We start from the raw sequence: 12641 nt of genomic DNA on the forward strand, positions 1-12641 counted from the left end.
TGTCACACAACAGGGCAACTATGTAAATCCTACCAGGGTCAGGAAAACTACTTTATGGACCGGGACAGATGGGCCTGAAATAGTGTGCCGCCGCTGATACTAGGGTTCCTGAGTGTGTGGCAACGACACGCTCCAGAACCGTAGCACATGACGACGGCATCATGGTGACATCCCATCCACACAGGGACCACCATTTTGATGTAAGTGACATGCAGCGTATAGATGTTGCTGTGCATCGCTTAAGTCATGAATGTGCCATTGGTGCACTTGTGACATGCGCGCGCTGTCCTAAACAAGACCCCTTTTTTCCTGGTTCTTTTTAGGGTAGAGGGATGCCGGGCAGTTTGGCTGCTGTGGCATCCCTCCGCAGCCAAATAGGCTGCCACCAGGCAGCCCTTTGAGGGCGGTTTGTACTGGGCCAATAAAGTATCAAACAAACAACACATACCATCAGTCTTAAAGGAGTGGCACTGGTTGCCAACCCAATTCTGGTCTGAATTCAAGGTGCTGGTGACATCATCCAAAGCGCTAAGCAGTTTGACATTTCAGTTCCCAAAGGAATGTCTCTTCTTATATATACCTGACTGAGAACAGAACTGCTGTTGATGGAGCCCTGCTCCATATCCCATCACTGGGGGAAAATACTTCACACAGGATGGAGGAGAGAGCCTTTTTTTTTTTGGCTGTGACACCCCATTCATGAAATGTTTTTCCCTTGGATAACTGGCTGGCACCAATATTGCTCTCTTTTAAGCACCAAGTTAAAACCTGACTTTATATTTAAAGCTTTTGGGGATTATCCTTGTTACTTTTTAAAGAGTACATGTACATAATTTTAACAGTTTTGGGAGATTACCACATTGTATTTAAAGTGATTTATCCCTCAAGGGGGTATCAGAGAGCATATGCTGTTGTACATCATGTCAGGGTCTGTTTATCAAGGCTGGCCAGACTGGTCATTGAACAATAAACCTCTTCGCTGGGTATTCAGAACCAGAGTGTTCAATGTTGTATTACAAAGACTGTATATTTCTCTGTTATGTTGCTTCTCCAGCAATAGATGGGACTGCTTTCTGAACCAAAATATCATCTATGTGAGAATTTGTGATATGCCAGGCCAAATGCAGCCCAAAACTACTTACTGTGGCTTGCAAGATAATATCCTGTCATCACATCACCACCACCAATACACACAGGTTTCTGACATGCATTGATATCAAAAGGCTTTTAAGATCGTGCTAAGCCATCAGATGTGGTTGGTATGGGTTATGTTTCATGTTTTCTGCTTGTATTATGATATCAGATTGTTGATGTTCCTTCTTCCTATCTTCAACCCACCTTCTCCTCTTTCTTCTTCACAAAATATTTCATTTTGTGAGTCTGAAGTGTGAAGACCTGTTCTAGTTCATTTTTAGCCATGACACCATTGACTCTTCTACTTTGGCCTGCCTTTTTCTCAGGTGTAACCTAACAAACTGTCAAGAACAGGACCCAGCAGGGCTGTGCCCAAAGTGGCTTGAAGGGCTCTTAATATTTGAGTTTATATGTCAAATTTTCTGACAACACAATATCCATTTATCATCAAGTGCTGATTTTTATTTTAATTTGTTGGGGGTCTTTCATCTTCTAAAGATCTCCAGTTTAGCTGCTCCAAGAACTATCACTGCCAGATTTTTTTGCATGAGCATCTCAACAACAGCCCATTAGGAGCCTCAGATACAGAAAGTAACAACAAACCTTGAAAGTAATTTACCATTAAGCCCTGGCATAAGATAGAGCACACTTAGGAGGTTATTGCTTGCTGTTTTAAATCGGCTTCAGCCTCCCTTCTAATAAATGCTGGCAGAGCGTGGCTTGTACCTGGCTGGAACCTGGGCTGATGGTGGCCAGTGATTTTGTGGCGATTTAGTGTGGGATAATCCCTACTTCTATCTTGTGTCCCAGCTGCAGCCCGAGAGGCTGGAGTCGATTTAAAATGCCAAGCAATAAGCTCCTTAGCTAAATGATGAGAAAGATGGAATTCCTGCAAACCAGCATTCTCTTTATTGGTAACCAGAAACTTCTGTGATGTGGATCTTTGAATTATGGTCATGCAGACAATCATATTCACTTCTTAAGAATGCTAATGGTACACAGATGATTCATTACCAATTTCTGCATATTAGATATGATTAGGGATCTGATCATATTAAATAATGTGATTTGGGACTGACCCCATATAAAGCAGTTGGACTGGATATTTTAAGATGCGGGCAAGTGATTTCTGAGAAGTGGTTGCAGTATCAACAAAGTCCATAATCCACAAAATACTGACACCATTATTCAACCAAATAAAAAGCACAAAATAATTTGTGATGTGACTGATAGTCTGCCTTGTCCCTTTTCATGAAAGATGGGTCAGAAAAAGGCTATGCTATAATAAAATCAAATTGGTCAGCCTGACTATCTGTTCACTGTTTCTGAGCACATACTGCTTATTTCATCCATATATGCTATGATGCAATTCTTGGCCCCAGAGAGGAGTTTGGGAAGGTGCTGCCCCATCTTAAACACCCCCAGCTATCACATTTAAGACTGCCAGTTTTGAAGAACCCACAGCATTTGTAACATGTCTGGATAGCTGTGTCCCTTATGATGTAAATATTTTGACATAGGCTCTGGGACTTTTAGAATTTGGTGCATTAAAAGCTGTGAATTGATGAATAAGTCCTGCTGTGTTTATCCACAACTGGTCTCTCAAAAAATAGTTTCAGACATTAATTGTAGTCATGTTAGCAATAGGCTGTATTGTTGTGTTTAGAGGCCCAGAGTTCTTGAAAGTAAGACTGCAATTGTAGCTATTTAAAAGATGCAGGCTTTAATCTGTATTTCTTCCCTGACCAAGGCCATAGGCTAACTATGGTCCAAAACACACTGCAGAAATAATCCAATTTGAGACTACTTTAACTGCCCTGGCTTAGTGCTAGGAAATCCTAGGAATTGTAGTTTACTGTGGCACCAGAGCTCTTTGACAGAGAAGGCTAAATGTATCTCAAAACTACAGTTCCTAGAATTCCCTAGCATTGAGCCAGCACAGTTAAAGTGATTTCAAACTGGAATATTTTTGAAGTGTGTTTTGGACCTATTCTAGTCTTCCCTGAAAACCTAGCAGAAAATCTGGAGTGAACTATTGGCTTGTCTACACTGCTAAAAAACCTGCCCTCCCCCCTGAATCTGGGGTTGTAAGACCACACAATGCATGGATTCAGAGTATCTTACTTTATTGTGGGATTTTTAAACTCCAGGGTTTTCTCCAGGTGTTGTCATTTTAATGTCTGGGCCAGTTTCTGGCCCAAAAAGTGAGGCCTCCTCCCTCAAAGCCACTTACTTTTAAGGTCAGACAAGGCCTTTAAGGCCCAGATCATATGGTGGCCCTTCATTTGCCTCAGAGTGATGGGCACATTAGTGAACAACATTGCTGAGGGGGAGGAGGGAAAAGCTCACCACTTGGTCCAGAAACTGGTCTGGACATTAAAAGGGTTTGAAAGGTGGTGCTCAGTGGTGTGGCCATGGGATATTGCTTGTGGGAGCAGCCTGGTGGTGGCAGTGCTGGTGAAGCAGTGGTGGACCAGGAAACTCCATAGGGACCCGTTTTTTGGTTTTTTTTGGGGCTATGTGCCATGTTCTAGAGGTTTTCTTCCTGATTTTTCGCCAGCATCTGTGGCTGGCATCTTCAGAGAATGCTGCCTGGAAAAAGTGTGGGTGTATGTTGTGTACACACACATAGGTTGCCATAAGTGAGGACCTCCAAACCGGGACAATGTAGGGCAACATTTTCAATGTAGGACACATTTTTATAAAACTGCGCAAAAATTGAGTGTTTTTAAAAAATGTTATAAAACATCCTCTCCCCCCTCTCCTCCTAGAAGTGGGCAGGCGCGCGCATGCGGAGGGAAGTGGGGGCAGGTGGAGCGCGCGCGCGGAGGAAGTGGGGCAGGCGCGCGCGCTCCACTAGCCCCTGCTGGGCCTGGGCAGTGGCACCCTCACAGTGGGCGCGGTGCGGCGGCGCTTCTGCCGCCGAGGAAGAGGAAAGAAAGGCGAGCCGGAGGAGGGGGTGGGTGGGCCGCAGCCGCCGCATTAGTGGCACGCGGCATGGCGGGCGGGCCCCAAACCGGGGAACAAGGCACGGGTGGGGCCCAACCAGACGGGACCGGAGGCCCCCCGAAACCGTGATTGGCACGGGGGCCGCCGGGTTATGGCAACCCTACCACACACACACCACACACACACACACAGTACAGTACAGTCTTGGTTATCCGAGCTTCACTTATCCGACATTCCGGATTATCCAACCTTGAGCCCAGGCCCTCCTTCCGGGCCTTCCTCCCCCCCGAAGGCTCCTCGAGCCTGTTCAGGGGGGAGGAAGTGAGCCGGAAGGGAGGCCTTGACCAGGCTGCTCCTTCATGGGCTTTCCTCCACTCTCAGAGTGAAATCTACCCTCCACCATCTCCTAGAGGAGGAAGCACAAGAATACGGAAGGAAAACAGCAGGATTCTGCTCAAGGCAAACCACCTCCCGCCACATAACCAAAAAGAAGGAAAGCCTCAAGGACCTCAATTCGATCCAGAATCATCATTCTCTTAGCAGACAAAGCATGCCACAGAACATGGATACAAACCGTACAAACAAATAATCAAGGAACTCTGATCTCCAATATACAAACATGAAACAGACCCACCAGCAAAATCACAGAAAAACGAAACCCTGATCAAAAACTCTTCAATTCAGCGCCACAAGACAAGTTTGTGCAATCTGAGTCACCCACCAAGACTCTATGGCTTCTCAGATCCACAAGGATTCCATTCCACTCCGTCCCACAGTGAGTGCCATTGGATCCCCCACTATGATTGGCCACACAATACAAACCCATATAGGGCAGACCACCCAATACATCAAGGACTCAGCTCACTTCTAGGAAAAACAATAACCTTGACCTAAACCTGGAGACATATTAATCAGCTTTGATGTAGCTCCCTGTTCACCAAAGTCCCCATAATGGACACCCTGATACTCATCCGAAAGATTTTTCCAGAAGACATCACAACCCTGTTCAAACATTGCCTTACCACAAGCTATTTCCAGTGGGACAATGGATTCTACGAAACGAGAGATGGGTGTGCAATGGGAAGCCCTCTAAGCCCGTGATAGCAAACTTTTACAGGAACACTTTGAAAGCAAGCCCTGGAAACGGCACCGAAAAAAGCCCCCAACTTGGTTCCGATACGTGGTGACACTTTCCCATTTGGAGCCATGGAGAAAACATCTGGCTGTTGTTCCTGAACCATCTGAATAACATCCACCCCAACATCCAATTCACTTGGAAAAAGAAAAGGAAGAACACTGCCATTCTTGGTGTCCTAGTCATCTGCAACCAACGTTTGGGTCATACAGATACCGAAACCCCACACATCAGACCGTACCTGCACAAGAACTCCAACCATCACCCAGGACAAAAAAGAAGCACAATCAAAACACTGGTGACCGAGCAAAAACCATCTGCGAACCCACTCTGGAAGATGAACTGTACTTGGACTGGGCTCTACGGGCCAATGGTTATTCCACTCAGACATCAGAAGGGCTGTCAGGCCCAGGAAACCAGAGGAATGAAGACAGCAGCCACCCAAGGGAATATATTTTTACCACACATCAAAGGAGTCACAGACGAATAGGCAAAGTGGTAAGGACACCCTGTAAATGGTTTACAACCGGAGAAAGAAAATCCAGCAATGCTTTGCTCAACCAGGACCAGGAGACCCTCTCACAGCCGCAGGAGTTTACTGCATACCATGCAGCTGTGACAAGTCTCCTAGGACACCAAATGCAGTGTGCAAACAAGAATCAAGGAACATGAGAGACATTGCTGACTGGGGCAAGCAGAAAATCAGCAGTAGCAGAACATACCACAAAACCATCCGGCATAAAAATGCTGTTTGAAACACTGAAATTCTGGACATGCACCCACTCCATGTCAGATGCCCCACGGGAAGCCATTGAAATCCACAAAACATCTGGATAATTTCAACTGGAATGAAGAAGAAACCTTAAAGTGAACAAATTTGGCTACCAGTCCTGAGGAACAGCAAAATAGAACTCAGCAAATGCAATGGGAAACCATTCAGAGTCAGGGGTTTTCCCAGCAGTAATGATCACCATTAGCAGATACTAACCCTCTTTGCATTAGCCTCCCAGCCTGAGGCCTTCCATCAGCACAGAACAATACATATGCAAATCACCTCCTCATTCCCAGGCTCACACAGTGTGTGTGTGTGTGTGTGTGTATCCACTTTTTCCAGGCAAGCATTCTCTGAAGATGCCAGCCACGATGCTGGTGAAACATCAGCAAGGAAATCTTCTAGAACATGGCCAACATAGCCGAAAAAAACCCACAAAAAACTATGGATGTTGGCCATGAAAGCTTCGACTCCATAGGGACAGTTGGGTAGTGTAGACATCTACTTGATGATGCCTCTGCAGAGAAAAAAGTACAGTGACTTCAGTGTGGGTTGTAGTGGCACGAGGGGCAGAAGTCCATTCAGACTTTTGCCACCTCCTTGTTGTGGCTAGCCCTATCTATACTTAATACAGAACTTTGATAAATATCAGGATATAAGTGCACCCGTGCCTGTGTGGACGCATTTTTCGTGGCTTCCAGCTTATGCAGAAGCTGTGCAGGGAGACAACAAATGGCACGCACGCCCATGGCTGCGCATGCATCACACTGCCGCATGCACGTTGCCCCATTATTTCCTATACGTGCTCGAGCATAGGTGGATTTTCCTTATGTGGGGGGATCGGAATGGATCCCCCACGTAATGAAAGGGCCCCACTGTAATGCTAGGTGGCTTAGAGCCTCCCAAGAAAAGATACTTGGTTCTGAATATTTTTGAAAGCCACCCAGTATTTTCAGAATATACCTATTGCATTTGGCATCCAATGATACACATTTCATTGTTTTCTAATTGTTAACTGATACTTCGCATATCATGTTGTTGGTATGATAGTAGTGAAAGTGATTCCAAGTAGTACATCGTGTTGTAAGGAAGATCAGGTTCGCTGGGATTTATTTCATGGAAGGAATCTGACAAGCTTCTAATGAACATCGATTTCCCCCAAAAAAAGAGTTGGAAACCGAGAGCGATCTCATATTAAACCATATCTGATGGTTCACATACAATAAATATTTTACATTAAATAATAATTTATATGAGAACCAGTGTAGTGTATGGGTTTGCCCATTGGACTAGGACTCTGGGACCAGGGCTTGAATGCCACACTCAGCCATGGAACTTCACTGAGTGATCTTGGGCAAGTCATACTTACTTAGCTTCAGATGAAGGCAAGACAACGCTTTTTAAACAAAGCTTGCCTAAAAACCCTGATGATGATGTGCTTCGGGTCATCATTAAGTAGACTACTGTAAGTACACTACAAAATAATTTATAAGTTGATATGTAAGTATTTAGTATCTGAAATATTTGATAGACAGCATATGCAATGGTAATGAAGAATTCATTTCAACTCTATAACATCAGTCTGTATAGTTTTTGTGAAGTTTTGGGCTATGTAGCCATGTTCTAGAAGAGTTTCTTCCTGATGTTTCACCAGCATCTGTGGCTGGCATCTTCCGATAATGCGCCTGCGAAAATAGTTGGGTAGTGTATGTGTATAACTATTTTCCAGGCAAGTATTCTCTGAAGATTCCAACAGATGCTGGGCTGATTGAGTGAACTCAGGAAGAAAATCTTCTAAACATGGCCACATCAGCCCAAACACTCCACCGGCCATGAAAGCCTTCGAAGAGCTGTTTATAATCTACAGTGCATCCATTTATGTTATATATCTGTCAAATGGATAAAACAATACTTTTCACTCCCGTCTGCGAAGGGGATTAAGTAGCCCTTTGTCACTGCTCTCTGACTGGGAACCACCAAAGTTAGAGACCCTGACAGTGGCTATACATTTGCACATTTTGTAAGTTCTTTTGCCACTTGGGCTGAATATTCAGATGTCCGGATCAGCATATGTGATCATTTCCCATTCCCCACTACTCAATAAACATACAGCCAACTGTTGTGTGAAAACAGCAAGTATTTGGCCGTGCAAACAGAATGTAACTCCTGGCCTGCTCAAATCCAGGGCAACTGGAAAAAGCAGATCCTGGGCATCTATGGCTGCATCCTCCCTGCTTTTGACACTGCTTTCAATGCCATGGCTCCATGCTGTTGGAACACTGGGTATGTTTTTGTTGTGGCATCAGAGCTCTCTAGTAGAGAAGGCTAAATATCTCACAAAGCTACCAAATCTTGAGATCCCATTGCACTGGACCATGGCTTGTTAAAGCTGGTTGTCAAACGGCATTATTTTTGCATTGCAGGATTAGACCACTGTTTTACTCAGTCTGAGCCAGTGAACATCTAGCTGACAAGACTGAAGCAGAATTTTCTCTGCATCTAAGCTACATCTACCCCATACCTTTCATTAGACAGCACCTTGGGGAACTGACATGAACATACCCTGGTCTCCTCCCTCATTCTTCCTATCCAGTCTTCTCACTTTACCATCCTACTTCCCTTCAAATGACCATCCGGTTTTAACACAACTTGTTCTTTGGGCTCCAGACACGCCCTCCCTTCTCTTGTGTTCCTCCCCTCTGTTCTAGGAACATTACCCCTTGGTTGTGCAGATTAGCTTCCTCTTCATCTGACGCCTGTGCATTCTCAGCATAGTTTTGCTAACACAGAAGATATGCAGGACCTCTCATGTTCACAGCCTGTTTTCTGGACTTGTCTGAAGGAACTCCACCACTTGAGCTTTCTGACCAAAGCTATTATGCGGGAAGCCTTTCTTTCTCCTTCTATACCCTGCCCAGTGGCTCATTGGAATGTGCTAATTGCTCCTGGAACAAACTGCTACTCAAGCTCCTTCTGGTCCACATGCCCAATGCCATGCGTGAAAAAAAGGAGGAATTTTTTCATTGTTTTGTCCCTTTAAAACTTAGTTTAATATATACATCTAAGAAACGCCTCTTGGGAGCTGTCCCCTACAGTATACAACCTTTGCTGGTTTTCCTGCCCCCAAATTCAAGAGGGTGGGTGGGGCAAATCTCCCTTAACCTGGTTCTTTTTGGAACGGGAATTCTTGTTTCTTTCCAAACACACTTGGTTTATCAGGGTGCCTCCAATAGGAACTTGCTCTTGATCCCATTTGGGGCATCCAGGCAGGGAGGGGTTAATGTGCAGGGGCAGATCATGCCCACCCTTTTGCTCTTTTCCTGCCAGTCAAGTGCATATTTTCCTCCTTGGCACTCAGTTGCAAGAGCGGGAAAAACGCAGAATTCCGTGGATTCAAACTTCCCCACTTTGGAAAGTGGTTTCTTTAAAGTACAGCCCAGCTTTTTTTTTCCTTTTCTGCCCATCAGTTCCCTTATCTTCATCAATGTCTGATCCCCAATCCAGAGCTCACCAAGGGCAGGGAGAGGGTTTCTCCTGGGAACTCATTAGATGGTATCTTTTTTTAAAAAAATAAAATTGATAGCATACGCTGAAGCTACTGGGAAATGGCGCACAACATGCCACACGCAAGCACCAGCCCATGGCGCATGTGGTCATGGGGTGTGCGCACGGCCAGCGCAGTAGTGAGTATGAGCCCCATTGTATTTAATGGGGCTCAAGCTTACATGTTTTTTACTTTACATGGGGGGGGGGGGGGTGGTGGTCCAGAATGGGTCCCCTGTGTAAAGCACGGGCCCCACTGTATTATTTTCATTTGTACCCCCATTTTAAACCCACGGGGATTTCTTGGTTGGAGAGTGTGACCCCCCCAAGGCTAACCTATCCCAGGGTTTCTTGGTAAGGGTTGTTCTGGTGGTTTTCCATTGCCCTTCTCCAAGGCTGATGGGTTTGTGTGGCCAAACAGTGTATTTCGATGAGCATCATTTGATTGACAGTGTACAAAAACAAACTGAGAATGATCAAAATGTGGCTCCTTTAAATTGAATCAAATGATATGTGGACTTCAACAGGGTTAAATTGCCACAGAAGAGATTCGACTGGGGTTAACCATAGAGATTACGTATTTGAGGTGCTTCGCAGATAAGGATGGGAAAATCAATTTGACCCTCCCTCTTCAATTCCTTGCAAATAGGCAAAATTAATAACAACCTGCCTGCCCGGACTGAGCCCCCCCAGGCCTCTGACTAAAAGGATTTAAGAGAGAAATAAATTTGTATCACCATTAGGGATTTAAAATAGTTCTTGGGAAATACATTCATTGTCTAGCCTCTGGCCAGCTGTCTGTTTATGGTCTCTTGGATCTAGGGTTAGGCAGATGAATCGGAAAATGAGGAAAGACACACCCTGCCTTATAAAGGCAAGCAGGAAAAAAAGCATCCAAGGGAGACGGCAGGTGTTGTAAGAGCAGTCTACCCACAAACTCCCTATCTCTGGTATGCTATTGCTCTAAGAGTGATATGTGTGGGAGAGATTGATATGATTGGTCTCACATTTAGACAAACATATTGTGTCAGGCAGCCAGAAAGCCAGGATTTACTATGAAACAGTAGGCAATTAGGAGATTCATATGTGGTCTTTACAGATCACAATCATTAGCCTGTTAGTGTCACTGTGGAGCTGTGGAGATGATGGTTTCATTTCTGTTCTTGTGAAAGACTTGAAATAAAATGAACAGTATGTGATTACATCTGTGGGCTGCACATTCACACAGATTTAAATACATTACATCGAGGCACAAAAAATAATCATAAAGTACAAATTAACTATGGTAGATATGAATAGCCCTAACCTTTAAAAAGGAATCCAGAAACTTGAAAATATGAATTGGTTACACCAGCCACTATTGAACAGGAAAAGGTGTCATACTCTTCTCCAGACATCTACTAATCTGTTTATGAAATTTGGGACCTAAGGTCATTGTGCTGGACACATCTTAGATGACCTTTCAAGGGAATTTTACAAATTCTGGTGACTACATTAACAGTCCTCTTTTTGAAGGGTTGTTGGACTATCATCTCTACTGTTATATGTCTTCTGAAGGCTGTTGTCTATAATTGTATGAAAGATAATGAACCAGATAAATAGGACAGGGCTCGGTTGCCATCATCTGTTATCAGCATTGGGCAGCAGACGCATCAGAGAATCCTCCATAGCCTAGTTTCACTGGGGATGAGAGAGGAGGGTTTTCAAGTCTCCCTCCTCATAGCACTCTCCAAAATCTGGCGAGTGGACACATGGCAGTAGAACTGCAGGGAAGAGGAGTCAGTTCAAATTCTCGATCAGAGAAAAATTCCAGAAAACTGCATTTGGCACTCTGGCAGTAAAAAAACTTAGATCCACCCACAATTCTAATTACAAATATCTAAGCCCCACATGCACTGGAACTCTTTTGTTTTTTGGTGGGGGGGATGTCGATATTTGGCTGACCCCAAGCATTTCTAGCAGAATGAAGCAGGAGAAGCAATGTGGGACAGGGAAGCTAAAATCTGTGCTACAAGAGGTGCTTCCCCATTATTGTGCTTTTGCCTACTCGATGGAATTTTGTCACTTCAAAAGAGTATACTTCTTGTGATTCTCTTTTTCATTTTCTTTTCACTTTCTTATATTATTTTATTATGATATTATAACCCACCGGATTATAATGACTATTATCGTATATCCTACAAGATACAGAATTTTGTGTGTGGTTGTGTGTCATGAGAAAAGAGGCTACACAAGGGATCTCGCACTTAAGACCTATTTAAAGTCTGGTTGGTACTGGACCCTTTTCTTCTTGTAGTGACAATTTGGGAAATCTACCATTTTCGGGCAAGAAGAGGTTCTGTCACCCAACCGCTTGGATGATAGTTATCCTTCACTACTCTCTTCCCGTCTGGTTTCCGGTGCTGGGCACGAAGGCTTGAAATTGCTGTTCATGGATTCCAGGTTTTTTTGATCTTTTGCGGTTTAAAGTATCTGATGTGTTCATGTTTTTATCTCTGTATTGGTTTTTTTGTCTTGCCTTGAAGCCCTGGCTGGGAGGTTGCTGGTGATACAGGATAACTTTAACATTCACATCATTCGGTCCCATTCTGTTTCTTTTTCAATATCTTTACAAATTAATGAGAGAAATTATCTGGCAGTTTGGACAATAGTGTCACCAGTGTATTGCAATGCTTTTGAACAAAGCACCATTATCTAGCCATGGAATGGGTAAATAACTTATAGAAGAGGTAAGCACTAACCTTTTGTTAGAAATCTTCTAATGAAATCTTCTAATTTCATATATATTTTAACTTTACTGACTGAAATTGAGATGTCAACATTACCTTAATTCCAGAAGTAAGTGATTAATTTATTAAATAAGAGGCAGTGTTAAAGCAGGGATCCCATCTGGATGATAATGATTTTATTTCACTTCTATACCAGCTTACTCCCAGAAAGGGACCTAAGGTGGCTCACAGATAAAATTGTTTAAAAGATCTTACAATAAAAATTTTAAAACAATTAAAATCACCTAGCTAAAATAGCATAAAATGACATAAAATATACAAAAGTTAAAAACAAAACATGCTACCAAAAGCCTAGTTTTCTTTGCAAAACTACGTGTGT

This window comes from Sceloporus undulatus, chromosome 2 (genome assembly GCF_019175285.1).
Source record: "Sceloporus undulatus isolate JIND9_A2432 ecotype Alabama chromosome 2, SceUnd_v1.1, whole genome shotgun sequence".
In the NCBI taxonomy this organism is placed as follows: Eukaryota; Metazoa; Chordata; class Lepidosauria; order Squamata; family Phrynosomatidae; genus Sceloporus; species Sceloporus undulatus.